Genomic DNA, 18,915 nt, shown 5'->3' on the forward strand with positions numbered 1-18,915 from the left:
GATAAGATGGATTTTAAGATAAAGGTTGTTTATGGTTTATTAATATATTACAAGTATAATATATTAATATGAAATCATATTATTTAATTAGTATTGATCAATAATTAATTTTGTGATCAACAGACACTAAATAAATATAGGGGGAATGCTTATGTAAATCAATCATTCTTGTAGTGTGGGCCAATGATCCATGATCGTGTAGGTAGGCTAAACTAATCCATGGATATTCCATGGAGGTTAAACCCATGGAGCATGAGAATGTGGAAAGTCATGGTTTATTAGAGTTTGCAAAGTGTAACCCTATCATGTACAACACTATAAATAGAGCCCCTATGGAGCCAAAATCGGCTACACCATCTCTTGGAGATAACCAACTTATTTTCTCAATCCTTCTTTTGCATTTTGGTGTTTGTGAACCAATAAAGACATCACCGTTGAGGTGCTAAATCTTTCAAAGGTCAAGAACTCTACCCAACTCAAGAGGTAAGCATCCAAACTAAAGTTTTATGTTATATAGCTTCAATTGTATGCTAGATAGGGAGAATGCTTTGGAAAACCAAAATGCATGTATAATTAGAGAAAACATGGATCCAAAGCATTTAGGGTTGCATGTGCACCATAGGAGTGTTATAGTGCTCAAAAACCAATATTGGTATCAAAGCCTAAGATTGTTTTCTATTATATTTCATGCTTACTAGTTTTTCAAAGCTGGAAAAAAAATCGAAATTTTGCCTTTGACTGGTGAACTCACCGAGTACATTAACAGACTCGATGAGTCCACTAAGCAAACAGGGCAAATAGGCGAGTCAGTTGATGCACTCGACGAGTTGAAGGCCTTGTTTGCAAAATTTCGAGTTTCTTGGTCTGGTTTGGATTAGGAACACTACCACAAACTGTTTTGGATCATTGGAAATGGTTTTTATGATATGGTAGTGCTTATGCTCATCCAACCACAAGATAATTGTCAAAGTTTTTAAAATAATTGTTGTTTTATATGATAAACAAAGTTTCCTTTAAAATTATTCACTTGCAATTGTCTTGATTATGAATTTAGTTAGATAATGAATTATGTGATAATTTAGTTGTTAGAAAAATGATCTAAATGATGTTTAATGACCTCCATAACTTGTCCTAGAGTTATGAAAAATGAAAGGTCTCTTCATTAAAATCAAATTAAACTCATGATTGGTTATGAATGTGATGAGTTATGACAAGTTTCAAAACTTGCCCTCAAGTTTTGGAATTTGAAAAGTCTCGTTAAATGAAACTTTAATTCCAAACCCTAGAGTTTTAAAAGTTAAAATTAACCCTTATACTTTATAATATTATAAGTTTAATGATATATATATATATATATATATATATATATATATATACATATATATATATATATATATAAGAACAAGTCAGTCTTACCGTTAGTAGGCTCATTCACGAAGATGGTCTATAAGGAGGTAATCATGTGTTAATCATAGATTAATGGAGTGTATGTGGTTAACCGGCACATTGATTAGGTGATTTGCAACATTGGGTGTACCAAGCTACTTTGCCTGGTTATTCACACATTGTCTATGATCCTGGACATCCCAGTCACAAACTTCAAGGCCACTCCGAGATTTAAACATACCATTGAAAATTTCAATGAATCTCAAAGATCTAGAAGTTTCAAACCAACTAAAACTTAATAATCTATTTCGTTGTTCATGGTCGAAATTGATAAATCATCATTTACCTACCTTTAAATATTTTACAATTGGATTACGACATCCCTCTTCGCAATTGTAGAATATTGTGTTGGGTCCTAGCCTTAATATTTCATATTGGATGTGATATTAAGGATTATCATCTAATCTAAACTTTGTTATTCTTCTTTTCAGATGTCTATCCCAAACAATGCTTCCATAATAATTCCTTTAGGCTCTTTCTCTCTCATGAACCTATGTGGGAGGGTCATTTTTGATGGCTCGAACTTCAATGAATCATAATGGCTATTTTCCTATGAGGACAAAGTATATGTCCTTGATAAAGAGCTAAAAAAATATTGATGTCACCACTGCTACTCTTGAACAAATCGCTAAACACACTACTCGTGAGAGGGATACGACAAAGGTGTCGTGTCTTATGATTGCAACCATGACTGCAGAGCTACAGAACTCCTATGAGGACTACTATCCTTATGAAATGTATCATGATTTGATGGAAAGATACCATCAAAGTGCTCAGCAGGAGAGGTTTCAAATCATTGCCTCCATGATCACAACCAAAATGAAAGATGGTGAACCCATCACGGCCCACTTGCAAAAGATGCAGAGATTCGTGGACTGCTTGCTTAAATTGATTGTCAATTTTGATGAAGAGTTGGCCATAGATATTATTCTACACTCTTTACCTCCTTGCTATGATCAGTTTCGTATGACTTATCATATTAACAAGGTGGAGGTCATCTTAGCAAGCTTCAATGCCTTTTAAGGACTGTTGAAAGCAACCTGAAAGGAAAATCGGTTGTGTTTACTCCTACTATTACTTATGCCCCTGTTCTGGCAATCAGACATGGAAAGGAAAAGATGAGGAAGGCTACCTCCAAGATCCGCAAGGGAAAGTCTCTTGATGGATCCTCTTCTAGTGGGATGAAAGTTGGTTTTGCTAATTCCTCTAGATGCAGATTCTTGAAGCTCAATGCCACTCTAAGCTTCCTTGACAACTTCTCCTTCTTGAATGTCACTAAAAATTGCCACCAACACCCTTTCTAAGCTCAAAAGTGGTCTCACAAGCTCTCTATGGAGTAGAAGGACGTTCTAAGGCTATGGAGGCTCTCTAGGGTTTAATCCAAGGGGCTTAAGGGCGTTTAAATAGGCCTCAAGTACGAAAATTAGGGTTTGGTCATCCACCACGTACGCCCAGCGTACGTGTTGCCCCTCCTTGTTCATCCATGCATAGTACGCTAAGCGTACTCATAAGTACGCCCAACGTACTTAAGGGACTATTATGCTAAAATTTGATTTCTTCAAGGGCTACAATGTAATACTAGATTTGGAGTGTTACAACTCTCCCTTACTGGATCGTCCTCTTGCTCTGGCCATCAGTCTGGAGGTCGTACGTAGTGCTAAAATGTAACTGAGTGCCCAGTTCCTCGTGGAACTTCTTCCAGAACCTGGATGTAAACCGAACATCCCTGTCAGAGACTACCAAAACTAGAACCCCGTGCCTAGCCACCACCTCTCGTACATAAATATCCGCCAGCTTCTCCGCGGATATACTCTCAGAAATCGGAATGAAGTGGACACTCTTCGTCAGTCTTTCTACGATCACCTATATGGCGTCCACGCCCCTTGCCGCCCTCGGTAACTTCATGATGAAATCCATAGTGATCTCTTCCCACTTCCACATGGGAATGGGTAGCTACTGAACCTTGCCATGAGGTTGTTGATGCTCGACCTTGACCTTCCTGCTGGTCAAGCACCACTCTACGAACCAGGCAACCTCGCGCTTCTGTGTGAGCCACCAATAACTCAGTCTCAAGTCCTTATACATTTTCATATCCCCTTGATGTATACAGAACTCAGACTTGTGAGACTCCTCTAATATCCTCTGCCTCACTCCTCCAGTCACCAGAACCCACACCCAGCCACATAGTGTCAAGAGGCCACGACTATCCTTATCAAACAAAGTATATTGTCCCCGAATTTTCTCTATCTTCCAATTCTCTTTCTTCACTCCCTCGACCTGTGCCTCTTTGATCATATCCAACAAAGGAGAAATCACCGTCATCCTTATATAAATGTTCCCAATCGGGGACCCCGCCGTCTTGCGGCTGAACACATCGGCCACCACGTTGGCCTTCCCTGGATGGTATAGGATCTCGAAATCATAATCCTTCAGCACATCCAGCCACCTCCTCTTTTGCATGTTGAGGTTCTGTTGATCCATCAAATACCTTAAACTCTTGTGATCAGTATAAATGGTGCACCGTACTCCATACAGATAGTGCCTCCAAATCTTAAGGGCAAACATCACTGCCCCCAGTTCTAGGTCGTAAGTGGGGTAATTCGCCTCATGAGGCTTCAACTGCCTCGAGGCGTAAGCTATCACGTGCCCCCTCTACATCAGCACCACACCTAACCCTGAAATCGATGTTTCATAGTACACCACCAAATCGTCTAACCCCTCGGGTAGTACTAGGATCGGAGCCTCGCATAACCTCCGTCTCAGGGTCTCAAAAGCCATCTGCTGATTCGTGCCCCACCGAAAGGTCACATTCTTCTTGGTTAAGCGGGTCAATGGCACAGAAATCTTGGAGAAATCCTGGATAAATCTCCGATAATAACTCGCTAAACCCAAGAAGCTACGAATCTCTGATGCGTTCTTCAGTACTTCCCACCGCATCATAGCCTCAAGCTTGGCTGGATCAACTGAAATGCCCTCCTGATTGATGATATGCCCCAAAAATTGTACCTCAAGCAGCCAAAATTCACACATGGAGAACTTTGCATAAAGCTTCTCCGCCCTCAGGGTGTCCAATACTTCCCTCAAATACTGCTCATGCTGCTCCTTGGTCTTAGAATAGACCAATATATCATCAATAAAAATGATCACTGACCGATCCAGCATCGGTCTACACACTCTATTCATGAGATCCATGAATGCTGTTGGGGCATTGGTGACCCCAACCAGCATCACCCAAACTCATAATGCCCATATCGAGTCCTGAAGGCCGTCTTCGGTATATCCTCATCCCGAATCCTCATCTGATGGTACCCTGACTGAAGATGAATCTTGGAAAACCAAGACGCACCTGCAACTAATCAAACAAATCATCAATCCTCGACAACGGATACGGTTCTTCACCGTTAGTTTGTTCAACTCTCTATAGTTGATGCACATCCTGTGTGATCCATCCTTGTTTTTCACGAACAGGATCGGTGCTCCCCACAGGGAACTGCTCGGACGGATGAACTCTCGGTCTAGCAACTCTTGGAGCTGCGTAGATAACTCCTGCATCTTGGGCGTTGCCAACCGGTATGGTGCCTTTGCTATCAGGGCGGCACATGACACAAAATTGATGCGAAACTCCACCTGCCTCTCCAGAGGAACTCCTGGTAACTCCTCAGGAAAGACATCCCGAAACTCCTGTACTACCGACAGACTACCCACATCCGTCGTGGTTTCAACCCTCGTATCTGAGATATATGCCAGAAATCACATACACCCGTGCTGCAGAAATCTCCTAGCTCTCGCAGCCGATCAGAGGGTTGGCCCACGCAACACCCTCTCACCATGTATAACCAGCTCTCCTCCACTTGGGGTTCGAACCCTAAGCAACTGGCGCTCGCAATCAATCATGGCCCTGTTGGCCCCCAGCCAGTTCATCCTGACAATCACCTTCAACCCTTGCAACGGTATCGGGACCAGATCCACGTGAAACCTCTCACCCAACACATTCATGATGCAATCTTGATACACCCTCGCAACACTCACAGTGCGGTCTTCTGCAATCTCTGCCTCGAGCGGGGAATCCAAAGTTCCCGGCGCGTCCCGGAACTTCTTGCTAAGCGTAAGTGACACGAACGATCGGGTAGCACCCGAATCAAGCAAGACATGAGCAGACATACCATTGACCAAAAAGATCCCTATACAAGCATAAAGTACACATAAGTTATACAAATAATAAGAACAAAGAATAACAGACATGTACTAGCGACAACGTCTGGCACTGCCCGGGCCTCCTCGATAGCAGTGCGGCTATCAGTGATCCTCAGTGTGGCGGGTGCAAGCACCGCCACTACTCCTTCCCCTCCCTGCAACCTCGGACAGTCAGCCTTTTTATGGTGAGTCTGGTTGCAGTGGAAACATATCAAGCCTTTCTTGGGGCAATACCTGCTCAAGTGGCCCTACTGACCACAAGAGTAACATCCTGATATCCTTGCTGACAAGCCCCACTAAGAAATCTACCGCACCTAGCACGCTGGCTCTGGTCCTGCTGGCCGCTGCTGGAGGTGTCTGAAGTCTTAGGATTCTTAGCTTGACCCACTGTTGCTTGTGCCTGCTCCGGCTTCCGTTTGGCGCAAAAGTCAAACTCCATCTCCCTTTCCCGGGCCTTTTCCACCATCTTATTCAGGGTTTTCCACCCTGTAAAGCTCACAAACTCCTGGATATCATCCCTCAGCATGGAATGATATCTTGTCCTATGCATATCCTCTTCTGTAGCATACTGAGGAATCAACGAAGCTCGCTCACGAAACTTGGTGGTGATCTCTACCACAGTCTCAGCGATTTGCTGGAGTTCCTAGAATTCCCTCACCATCCTCTACGCCTCAATGGCTAGTGCAAACACCAAATCAAACCGTCATACAAACTCGGTCCACATCATCTCAGCCACCCCGACTGCTCCTACCTGGCTAGTAACCTCGCCCCACCAATCTCGGGCCCTGTCTGTCAGCATGCAAGATGCAAATCCAACCTTTGCCGCATCTAGGAAAGAACTCATGTGTTGGGCATTTTCGATACCCGCCACCCAACGTCGGCTAACAATGGGGTCCCTGACCCCGAAAAAATTTGGTGCCCTGCACGCCTTGAACTCCCGGAATGAGGGAGTTCGGGCCCCAACCTAACCCGCATCAATCCCAGCCCTAAATGCCTTGCGTCTCTCCTCCATAATCTTCATCATACCCTCCTTAACCATCCCAAAAATGACTAGGGTAGCGTCAAGGATGCCCCTGGTAACCTCGGTTGCGATAAGCTCACACAACCTCTCATCAATGACATTGGTAGTGTCGCCTAATCTAGCCCCTGATCAAAATCCCAATCTTGATCCCCCTGCTCCAAATCGTGTCACCACCGTGCTGAATTGAAATTTCATAATTTATAATGATCAGGATTTCCATATAAGGGATCTTCCCAAACCGGTCTTCCTTGAAATCGTCAGATCTAACATTGGTTCAGGTACAGGTCCTGTGCTTTCAGTAGTACGGGCCCAATACTACCTTCTTCACCTACCTGTACCTTTCCTCAATGCTCTACCTGATAACTTCAATTCATCCCAAAACTAAACCACATCCCACAAACTACCGCATACATAAAATCCTAGGTTGTCCTAAGATTTTCTCTACTCATACTAACCAGACGAATCATAACAGGTTGCTTTTATGCATGCAAATTATACATAGAAAAGGATCAAATAGACTTTCGAATAAAAGATTCTACCCTAGGACCACAACCAAACAAGGAACATGAAATAATGCCAAATCAATCATTCAGAGGCTATAAGCTCCTAACCATATACAATTTTAAAAACATACACATAGCAAGTTCCATACGATCATCAATGCTTAAATATCAGTATAACATGGCTAACACATTGGGAAACTACTTACTTAGCTCGACTGATCACACGCATTGCACTCTCATCTTTTCCTTTCTTTAAAAGTTTTTGATTTTATTTTTGAAAACAATTTTACCATTTCCTTAGTTTGAGTCCTGACACACCCGTGAGTGTGCCTGAATCCCTCAAACCAAGGCTCTGATACCAACTTGTAACGACCCAATTTTTACAAAGACAATTTTCATTTTTGAATAATCAAACACATATCCAACATCAAGAAATCTAGTTATAATTGTTTTCAAATCATCAGTTAAATACAAATTTTATTCCAAACATCCGAGTGTCCTGTGAAAATTTCTGAGAGAGAGAGAGTGTGTGCAATTCACGCCATCACGCCTTGCCCTTGCCCTTGGGATCCGAGTTACCTGAAACAAATCCACAACTTGTAAGCTAATGCTTAGTGAGTTTCCCAGAGCATACCACACACACAATACACAATACACATATCCTGTTAGCTATAAAAGTTGAGTTTAAACAAGAAGTGGAGAATCAGTTTGGCAGGAAAATCTAGATGCTTCAATCCGATCGAGGAAGAGAGTACCTAAGTCTTGAATTCCACGACTATCTTAAGGAATGCAGAATCATTTCACAATGGACGCCACCTAGGACACCGCAGTTGAAAGGTGTGGCTGAGAGGCGTAATCGAACCTTGTTGGACATGGTTCGTTCCATGATGAGTCGTGCTTCACTGCCTATCTCATTTTGGGGGCATGCCTTAGAGACTGCCACCCATATCCTTAACTTAGTCCCTACGAAGAAGGTTGCCAAAACACCTCACAAGATGTGGACAGGGAAGGCTCCCTTGTTGGCACATATAAAGGTTTGGGGTTGCGAGGCTTTCGTAAGATGAGAGACTCATGACAAGCTCGAACCTCGTAGTGAGCGGTGTATTTTCATCGGCTACCCGCATAAATCCTTTGGATATCTCTTTTATAGACCGAGTGACAATGTTGTCTTCATTGCTAGGAGAGGCGTTTCCGAGAGCGAGAACTCATAAGCCAAGGGAATACTGGGAGGAAAATCGATCTTGAAGAGATTCAAGAGTCAAGTGAGGAAGGAACCTCTAACGCTGGCGCTCAACCCGAGGAGGAAACTTCGGTTGAACCGATTGATGAGTCCTTACCTCTTATACGTTCCGAAAGAGTTAGAGTTCAACCCCAGTTATATGGTTTTCATATTACTAAGAAGGGGACACATATATTAGTGATAGTACACTAACAAATCTGGACAAACCTAACAGCTATCAGGAAGCCATGACAGGCCCGAAGTTTGCGAAGTGGAAAGAGGCAATGGACAGTGAGATTCAGTCCATGTATGACAACCAAGTTTGGAATTTGGTTGACCATGTGCCCGGAGATCGGGTGCAAGTGGATCTTCAAGAAGAAGACTGACATGGATGGGAATGTGCACACATATAAGGCGCGATTGGTCGTGAAGGGTTTCACTCAAACTCCCGGAGTTAACTATGATGAAACCTTCTCACCGGTCGCCAAGATAAAATCTATTAGGGTGATGCTGGCTATAGCCACATTTCATGATTATGAAATACGGCAGATGGATGTCAAAACTACTCTCCTTAATAGGAAGTTGGCTGAGGATGTTTACGTGGCTCAGCCGGAGAGTTTTGTCAATGTGAAGCATCCCAATAGAGTGTGCAAGCTTGAAAAGTCCATTTTTGGACTTAAGCAAGTGTCTCGCATATGGAATCTTTGTTTCGACGAGAAAGTCAAAGAGTTTGGTTTTCTACAAAGCAAAGATGAATCAAATGTATATGTCAAAGCTAGTGGGAGTATAGTTAGCTTTCTCGTACTGTATGTCAATGACATACTACTCATAGGAAACGACATCTCGACACTACAGGAGGTTAAGTCCTGGCTCAGGAAGTGCTTCGCTATGAAGGACCTCAGAGAGGCTTCCTATATTTTGGGAATAAGGATAGTGAGAAACAGATGTAAAAGACTAATAGGACTTAGTCAGAATACTTACTTGGACTAGGTACTAAAACGTTTTAGTATGGAGAATTCTAAGAAGGGGGAGTTACCGATCCAAAGTAATGCCAAGTTAAGTAAGACTCAATGCCCGAGTACCGAAGTCGAGATAGCAGAAATGAGTCAAGTACCATACGCTTCCGCAATTGGCTTGATTGTGTATGCTATGACTTGTAATCGCCCTGATGTGGACTTCTCTTTGAGCATGGTCAGCAAATATCAAGGGAACCTTGGCAGAGCGCATTGGACCGCAATCAAAAACATTCTTAAGTACCTTCGTAGGACCAAGGAATGGTTTCTAGTCCTCGGTGTGAGTGATGACTTAAAGGTGCGAGGGTACAGTGATGCCAGTTTTTAGACCGACCGGGTAAACTACCGTTCGCAGTCAGGTTGGGTCTTTACCCTTAATGGAGGAGCAGTGACTTGGAAAAGTTCAAAGCAAGAGACTATGGTTGATTCAACGTGCGAATCAGAGTACATTGCAGTGAGCGAAGCGTCAAAGGAGGCAATATGGCTGAAGAACTTCATTGGAGACCTTAAAGTTGTGCCAGCCATAAAGGAGCCCATGGAAATTTTCTGTGATAATGAAGGAGTGGTTGCCTTGACCAAGTAATCGAGGGATCATGACATATCTCGACATATCGATAGAAAATATTATTTTATTCGACATCGGGTGGAAGAAGGACTCCCTGTAGTAAATAGGGTATCGTTAGAGGATAACCCAGCAGATCCGCTTACAAAGGGAGTGAGATGGGTTAAGCACTTGCAGCACGCTAGGAGCATCGGGCTGAAGGACGATATTAGTTTTGATTAGATAGTTTAGAAACATGTAATAGATAAACTGTAATTAACATTTGATTAAATAAAAGAGTATTATGCATTGGTAATTTTACTATCTTATGTTAATTGTTTACCCATTGTTTCATTTTTCATGTTTTGACTTCCTGAATAATAAGAATTATTCGAACCGTCCAAAGTCGTTCATATGTTGGAAGTTGGGATGAATGAAGACTGTCATGAATTGGTGTGTAGATTGTCTAAAATGTATTAGACATATCAAAATTTTGCTACAGTGTTCATGAGTGCTTATGAGTTTGATTTTGAGCATTGGAATAAACCCACGCTTGCTGGAATCACTTCATGGTATTTATCTCGAGTATTCGCAAGACGATAATATCATATGGTCTTAAAATCTAGATATATGGTTTATTTTTTGGTGATTGGTTATGCATTGATAATGCAAAAACGCATCATTAACTTGATGTCATAAAACGCATTATTGTGTATGATTTGGTTAGTGAATAATAAATGAATATAAGTCGAAGTTTATCTGTTTCTTTTATCCTAAGAGGGTAAAAGCGATATCAAGGCCCCTCGATGATTTGGTTTGACTTATGTGTCGAGCCCGGTCAGGACTGAATTGATGTGTTCAATTAAATTCTATGTCATACGAATCAGAGATCGAGAAACAAACTGTTGGACAATAAGTATGACTATGTTCCATTTAATTGTCCGCACGATATCTAGAATGGAGGACTATACGATCCCTTATCTAAAGGACAAGTTACTGATAAGATCAGAGTTTGACAACATCTTTGAGAGCTACGATTGCTAATCGGATTATGCTTACATTTGTAGTTACTAGACTTATCCAAGTGTGATACTATTGGATTAATGTCTAAGCATGTAACTATATTTGGTAAGTACTAAACCCATGGTCCTTTTGGGTTACCTTCACCATAGCAACTTGACATGGTAATTTATGGAGAGAGAGAAGATTAATATATCATAAGAATAATATATTAAAGGAGAAATCATATTATTCAATTAGTATTAGTCATAGATTAATTGAGAATTGATTTGGTGAATAAAAGAGATTAATTGAATAAAGGGGACTTAAACTGTCAAATGTTTGATAGTTGAATTTTGAGCTGGGAAACCTAATGGATAAAGGGATGAACGGAATTATGATAGGAGCCCGTCATATTTTCTTCCATGGCCTTATTCCAGAAGGTTCCACGGGTTGCTTAATGTTTAAGCTATCTATTAGGGTTTTGGCTGAATCCCTAGTTGCTCACAGTATAAATAGGACCCCTGGGTTACAGAAATCAGCCACTGCTTCTCTAAGAAACCTAGAGACGATTGTGTGTGCCTCTTCCCTCTCTCATATACTACCCTCTTGTTGGTTGGTGTTCGTAACCCATTAGAGGAGTTACACTTGTGACTCTAAGCTCAAGGAAGAAGAAAGATCAAAATTTATTCAAGAGGTAATCATCTAGATCTCATTAGTTACATTGATTTTCTAATATGTATGCTAGATCTAGGGTTTCAAATCTTGGATGAATTGCATGTACAATAGAGAAACCTAGATCCAAGTAATTAGGGTTTGCATGCTCACATAGGAATGTTGTTATGGCTCAAACCCATCAATGTAAAGGAATAGTTACAATTTACTAAGCACGTAAATCTCAATTCAAACCCAAATAGCATGTAAATGGATCACAAGGCCTAAAAACATGTAAGTGGGTAATTTGGGCCCAATAGGTATGTAAATGTACCACAAAGGTCCAATAAACATGTGACCCATAACTCAGGCCCAAATTAACATGTAAATGGGTCACAAGGCCCAATAAACATGTCATGGTAGGTATTGGGCTCAATATACACCTGAATGGGCCCTTAAGGCCCATTAGCTAAGTAAGATGAATAGTAGGCCCAATAAAATTATTAACGATATATTCCATCCATTCGTATTGTTTCGTTGTTTATTTTAGTTCGTGGTTTACCAAACTTATTATAAAAAGTCTCCTTTTTCTTAAAACAACATTTTTGGTCCAAAGCCTCAAATTTTCAATTAAGGCCCAAAGTTTTGTAAAAATGACATTTTAGTCTATACTTTGTAAAAATTTGCAATTTTGTCCCAAATGTCTAGAAATTTACAGTTTTAGCCCAAAAAGGTATATATATTGACATTTAAGACCTATTTTTGCAGAAAAGTGCATTTTCAGCCCTTGGTTTGTAAAAATTTACACTTTCGGCCTAATTTTGGAAAAATTTACATTTTTGGTCCAATTTGAAAATAAATGTTTTCACCCCTAAATTTGGTTTATTTACATTTATGACGCAAATTTTACTCAAATAACATTTCTAATCCCAAAAACATCATTTTTTTCGCAAGTTTGGGGAAAAACCATGAGGCCCAAAACTTTTGGCCCAATAAGCTGAAATTTGCATTTTTGGCCCTTTTTAGAGTATGTTTAACATAACAATACCTTTTCATACATATAGGACCTGTTTGGTCCCTATAAAAAGATAAATGTCACTTTTTGCCCTTAACTTTTGTTTTCTTGACAATTTTGACTCTTAACAAAGTTTTTGCCTTAAATTTTGTATCTTAAACATATAACACTTTTAACTTGATAGTTTGATGTATAAGGTGTCTTAGTTCATGGATCTTAACTCAATGTTACTTAAGAAGTCGTGATTTGGCAAGATCTAACATGTTTTTAGAACATAATCTAAGAAATTACACAAGACATGCATATAACACATAGATCTACACATTTTACTTGCATTCTCCCCCAAAAATCATGTAAAAACGAAAAAAAGGGGGTATGAACTCACCTTTTCTTGATGTTTCAGTTTTTGAAGAAGAATGGAAAGAGATGAAGTGATTTTCGGCCCTAGCAAACTCCCTTGAGTAGTTTTCGAACTTAGGTGATTCTAATGAGTTAGAACATGAAAGGAGGTTATGTAAGAAAAGATTTTTAGCATTAAGATGGATAATATGTGTTTATATATAATAAACACTTACCAAGAAGTTGAAACCTTGAAGATTACATTTGAAGCACAAGCAAAACCTTGAGATCTTTGATGAAAGAAGAGGATGATTTTAGAGATGTTTGGAGAGAATTTTTGAGTGTGTGTGTGTGTGTGTGTCTTTGGCTTTCGGCCGAGAGTAGAAGAAGAGAAGGGAGAGAGGTAGTGAGGTGACTTGCATGGGAATAAGAGAGACCATGCCTTGATACATGGTGATATTATGGAGATGGCACCTCCAAAGTCAACTCCCCCCCCCCCCCCCTCACATTTCATTTTTTTGTTAAATGGTCTTGGGCCGAGAGTTTGGCCAAGAAGCGTAGGGATGGAATAGTTTGAGCCCATTAACATTTATTTAGGATTTTTGGAATCTAAACATACAATTTTCGGCCCAGTGGGCCTTTAGGGTAATTCACAGCCCAATAGTATAAAAGAGTAGGTTCTAAGGTCCATTAAGGTTAATTGGAGTTGTTATGGCCTAATAAGGCCCATTAGGGTTAGAATGAATCATTCTAGGCCCAAATGGTCCAAAATGTTATAGATTTGAGAATTGGGTCCATTTAGAATCCAAATAGGGTTTCCAAGCCCAAAATGGTTGAATTGGATGCTTATTGGTCCATTAGGCCCAATAAGGAAATCCTAGTCCAATATGGACTTAAACCATGGTTCTTAGGACTTCAGACTCTTTGATGAACATAATAGATGAATCTAAATGAGCATTGAGTGAGATTTACTTAGAGTATATGATTTACAATAGTTGAATGGCTACACAGGAATAGAATTTCCTAGCTAAAATGCTAGTTGTGACATTCAAGGATTATGTGTAGGGATGTGATAGCTAAACTTCATTGGGTTGCAAAAGAGTCGAAAACTCCATCATAAGTAGTTTACGGCCGCAAACTAGAGGTTACGGCCATAAACTCTTGGAATCCATGAACCCCTTCCCTTATATACAAATTTCCTTCATTTCTTCATTTCCTGTTCCTTCTTTGGTTGTGGGCTTAGAGTAGATTCACCCAGTCTACTATCTATTCGATCTTAGTTATATATATATATATATATATATATATATATATATATATATGTATATATATATATATATATATATATATATATATATATATTCCGTTTACACCAAGTAATCATAAGGAGTACCAGGTATGGGCCAGGTCATAGCATACAAATTCAATATACCGTTTTCTAGTACAAAAACATACTTTTCAGATAGACCATTTAGTAGGCTAAACTAGAAACTTATCAGTAAAAGGGTTTAATTCATTTTATTAAACAAGTATAACATAAAGGATATTTAGTGGTTTATAATACCTTATTTTATACATCAGGTTTATATATAATTAATATCTGATAGGCAGTTGGATGTGTGCTTTCCTCCTTACTTCTTGTTCCTTGTTTGGTTGTGGGCTTAGGGTAGATTCACCCATTTAACTATCCGTTCGATATTAGATTATATATAGCTTGTATAAACTAAGTGATTATAGAAGGAACTATTGTGGTTACAATTTTTACTAAAGGAAATATATGATTTTCTTAAAGAAAGTTTTCATCAAATATAAAGAACTATTACAGTTAACTCCATAAGTACCAAATGAATATGTCAGGGTTATATACAATGATGATCTAACAAACAATGGGATGTGTGATTTCCGCCTCATTCCCTGTTACTTGTTTGCTTGTGGGCTTAGGGAAGATTCACACAATCGATTTTCTATTTATTCTAAATTGTATATAATTTGTATCCATTTAGTACTCATAGAAGGAATTGTAGAGTCATTTTTACTTTCATTCATCATATAAGAAAATATAGGATTTTCTGAAGGAACAGGCGAACTATTCTAAATAGAACTTACAACTTACTTTTCATCACTTAAATACTTATGAACTCACCAGCTTAAATGCTGATCTAATCTTTCAAAATAACTTGTATTCTCAGGAGAATAGTAGACAGGTACGCGCTCTGGAATTCAGAAAAGGAAGCATGTAACTTCATATCTTGTTTTGTTATTTACTTTTGGAGTCTAACTTATGTTAATCACATACTTTGTAAACACTTTCATATTAATGAAATGGTTTTTTGTTACTTTGATTACTATGATGCATGTTTTGTGATACTAAACATGACGTCCTCCGCCCCCGAACGTTTCCATCTTTCCGGTTTGGGGGTGTGACAGTTTTCAAACAGATAGTGTGCATATCTGTAGAAATGGACAAAAAACATATGTTAATGTCATCATTACCCATAATCAAAAGTGTTCATGTTATAATCTTATAATTACCGTATATGAATAGGGTAATGTTGATACAAATACTGTGGGTTGAAAAAAGAAAGGAAAAGAAAAGAGTAGTAGCTTTGATCTTTTGTATGAAACCTGTGTATGTATGTGTAATATTATGAATCCAACACTTCATACCTTTTGAGACAACTAATAGGAAATTATATTTGATTGTAGTTATTTCAAGTTTTAAGTAAGATTTGCCAAATTGTTGGTTGTAAAGCTTCTTTTTCACATTGTTGAAATGAAAATATAATGTAAATTTATATATATTTTTTTACATATTATGATGCTAAATTTATATTTTTTTTACATTTTATAAAACAAACAGTTGTAATTGTAGCTGCAACTTGTAAAAAAACTCATTAAAGGACGTTGGTTTTCCTAACAATCAACTGAGATATACATTTGTGCTTGGTTATCCAAACCATTGTTCTTATATAAAATAACAAAAATTCAATAAAATCTTCATAAACAAATCAAGAAAAAGAAACTTTTCTACAAACTAACCTGATGAATGTTCCACTTCTTCCAAAGAACACCGTAAGCAGGTCCCTTTCCAGCTTTTGCGAGACCTTACCCTACCTTTGACAATGTAGCATAATTCAACTTAAACCCCCTCTCAACAATATCTTCTGCATACTTTGCTACTTCAGGAAGCCAATTAAGATCACTATTTCTATAGCCATCCCTAATTAACGAAAAAAAAGAACACTAAAAACCATCAACATTCGAATTGATAAATACAACCTAAACGATGAAACATATATAACCACATAAATATAGGGACTGTATTTTTTTCCTTAGTAAAGTCTATGAAGACAAGGAGGAAGGAGTGTGAGTAGAGATAAAAAAAACAACCCTATCTCCGATCTGATTTGCAGTACATAGAATATGTTTCGCCTTACATATTTGATCGTATTTTAATAATCTATCATGCATACATCAGATCAAGATACAACCAAAAAAGAGCAGCGGTGAGGAAAGCAGCAGTAGTGGTGATATCTCAAACCGAATTTTTTAATTAGAAAATAACGAAACAAATTGAAGATGAAGATTAGAAAATTGATATCGAGATGCAATCAGGAAACAATAAGAGACAAGAACGAGAAAAACAATGACTAATATGGCAGGACTGATGATATTACCTGGCCAAGGAGGAGAACGGAAAAAAATGGGATACAGAACCCTAAATCACCTTCTACGTTTAAAAAAGTGGGAACCGGTGAGAAGTAGATCGATGGATTTAGGGTAGACCGGAGGTGGAGTGGGACTGGGAACACTCAATCGTAGGCGGGATCAACAATTTTACGATGATCGCTTGAACATGGACATTCATCGTCGATTATGTGTGTGGGGAGAAAGAATGATGCATCGAAAAAAGCTTAGGGCAAAGAGGGAAGTGAAAAAAGCGGGCTTGTCTAATTTTAGGCTTTCCTTTTCCCGCTTGTTACTAAAGAACGCGTTTCATTAAAAAATATAAAACGACATGTTTAGATGAAACACATTTTTTAATAAGCGCCCTTCGTGTTCGTGTCTAAAATATGGTAGACACTCACCTCACAATCATCACTTAGCATTCTAAGTTTAAGTCTAGAAATTCTACAATTTCTTAGTTCGCTTAAACTAATGCTCTGATACCAAATGTGACATCCCCTAATTTCTAGCCCAGAAAAGACCGATTTAATTTATGCTTTTTAAAATAAAGTCAGAGAAATCTTTTAAAAGATGTTGCAGAATTGGTCCCCAAAACAAAACATGATAAAAGTTTATCAAAACCTTTCTTTAAGAAATGTATACTTTCACTTCATATCAAAACCTCAGGATGTCATGTTCTGATACAGATCAAAAGAATAAACAAGACTTTATAAGCCTTTCAACAGTTATTTACAACTACTGGCCTATAATCAAAAATCTCTCATCATCCTCCGACTATGCTCGGGGTCCACTACCAGTAATCATAAAAACTGAGTGGGTCAGGCTTGGGAGCCTGGTGAGCATATAGGGTTTTCAACCCATAATAATAATATACGTATTAAGTTCACCAATAAACAGTTACCCTGATTACCCATTCCCGTTGTCCTCACTTTACGTCCCTAAACACCTATAACAAGGGACCTAGCCTAAGGAATATCATCGGGATGGAAACTACTGCTAAGGGGTCTCCTCAGCCATACATGTCCGAAAGGAAACCATGAGGGGGATAGAGTACACCAATGAACATTTAGTTCATCAACACCTACAAGTTGCGAACCTGCTAGTGTTCCACTGGACTGTCTAGAAAGGTCTGTGGTCGTCATCTATACTCCGCTAGATGACTACAACAACAACAACAACATCGAGGCCTCTCACCATTTTAACACACATCAACTATTTCATCTACCCACGTTCTACCCAACATATTTTGTAGATAAAATGCATATACATTTTAAAACTTGTATAAAACATTTATTCAACAGTCACCTTAAATAAACACTTAATATAATTACACATAGCACGTATTTTAAAGAAAATACTTCATATCTAGGTGTAAGATGAAAGTGACTACACACTCACTTGATTTGATGATAATCGGGCATCAATTCATTGCTTAAAACGATCGTTTCTAATAAAACTGGGAGTTTTATTGAGAAACCGGGCTCTGCAAAGGTCAGGCTTCGAAACCGAAAAGATAAATTTTCCGGGCTTCTCGGGCATTTCGTGGAGTATTCCGGGGGTTATTATCGATACCGGGGCTTTGGGGGAAGTTAAAATGAAAGAAATATGGGTTTAGGAGTTAAAATTGACAATTTTCCAAAGTATACCCGGGAGGTCTCGCACCCTCCTATTTGTAGGAGCGAGCCTCTTAATCCAACCGCTGAGAAGAAGCCACGCATCGCAGATCTGAAGCTCGCAAGGGATAGCTCGCACATGGTCTGTGCATGCGAGGGTCTCGTTGTCGCCTCCTGATTGGACCGCGGTCTAGTCTGAGGCATCGAATGTGGCTCCTCCTGCGAGACTCGGACACGTGATAAGGGACATGCGTCGGACTCTTAGTGGACCACTTCGGATAGCTCAGCAGCTCGGATGACTCAACAGAATTTTTGGACACGTGGCGCGTTTTGAGCGAGGGTGACGTGGCAAAAACGCGACTATGCGAATTTTTTCGGTTTTTGTGCAAAAACTTCTAAAATCCATAACATTCGCATACAAGCTCAGTTTTTGACGTTTTTTTATATGCACGCGTAGGTAAAATTACGCTCTACAACTTCCGTTTAGACTTCGTCGGCTAATTTTGAATTTAATTTTTATATTATTATTTTTAACAAACCAGGACAGGAAATCCGTTAAAAATTCAAAACTTCTTCATCCGACGTCCGATTTCGTCAGACTTTTTACCGTTGTGCTACTAATGATGAGACCATAAATTCTCATTTAGGTTGTGTCCGCTAAAAATCACTCG

The sequence above is a fragment of the Lactuca sativa genome, chromosome 8, assembly GCF_002870075.4.
Source record: "Lactuca sativa cultivar Salinas chromosome 8, Lsat_Salinas_v11, whole genome shotgun sequence".
Lineage (NCBI taxonomy): Eukaryota > Viridiplantae > Streptophyta > Magnoliopsida > Asterales > Asteraceae > Lactuca > Lactuca sativa.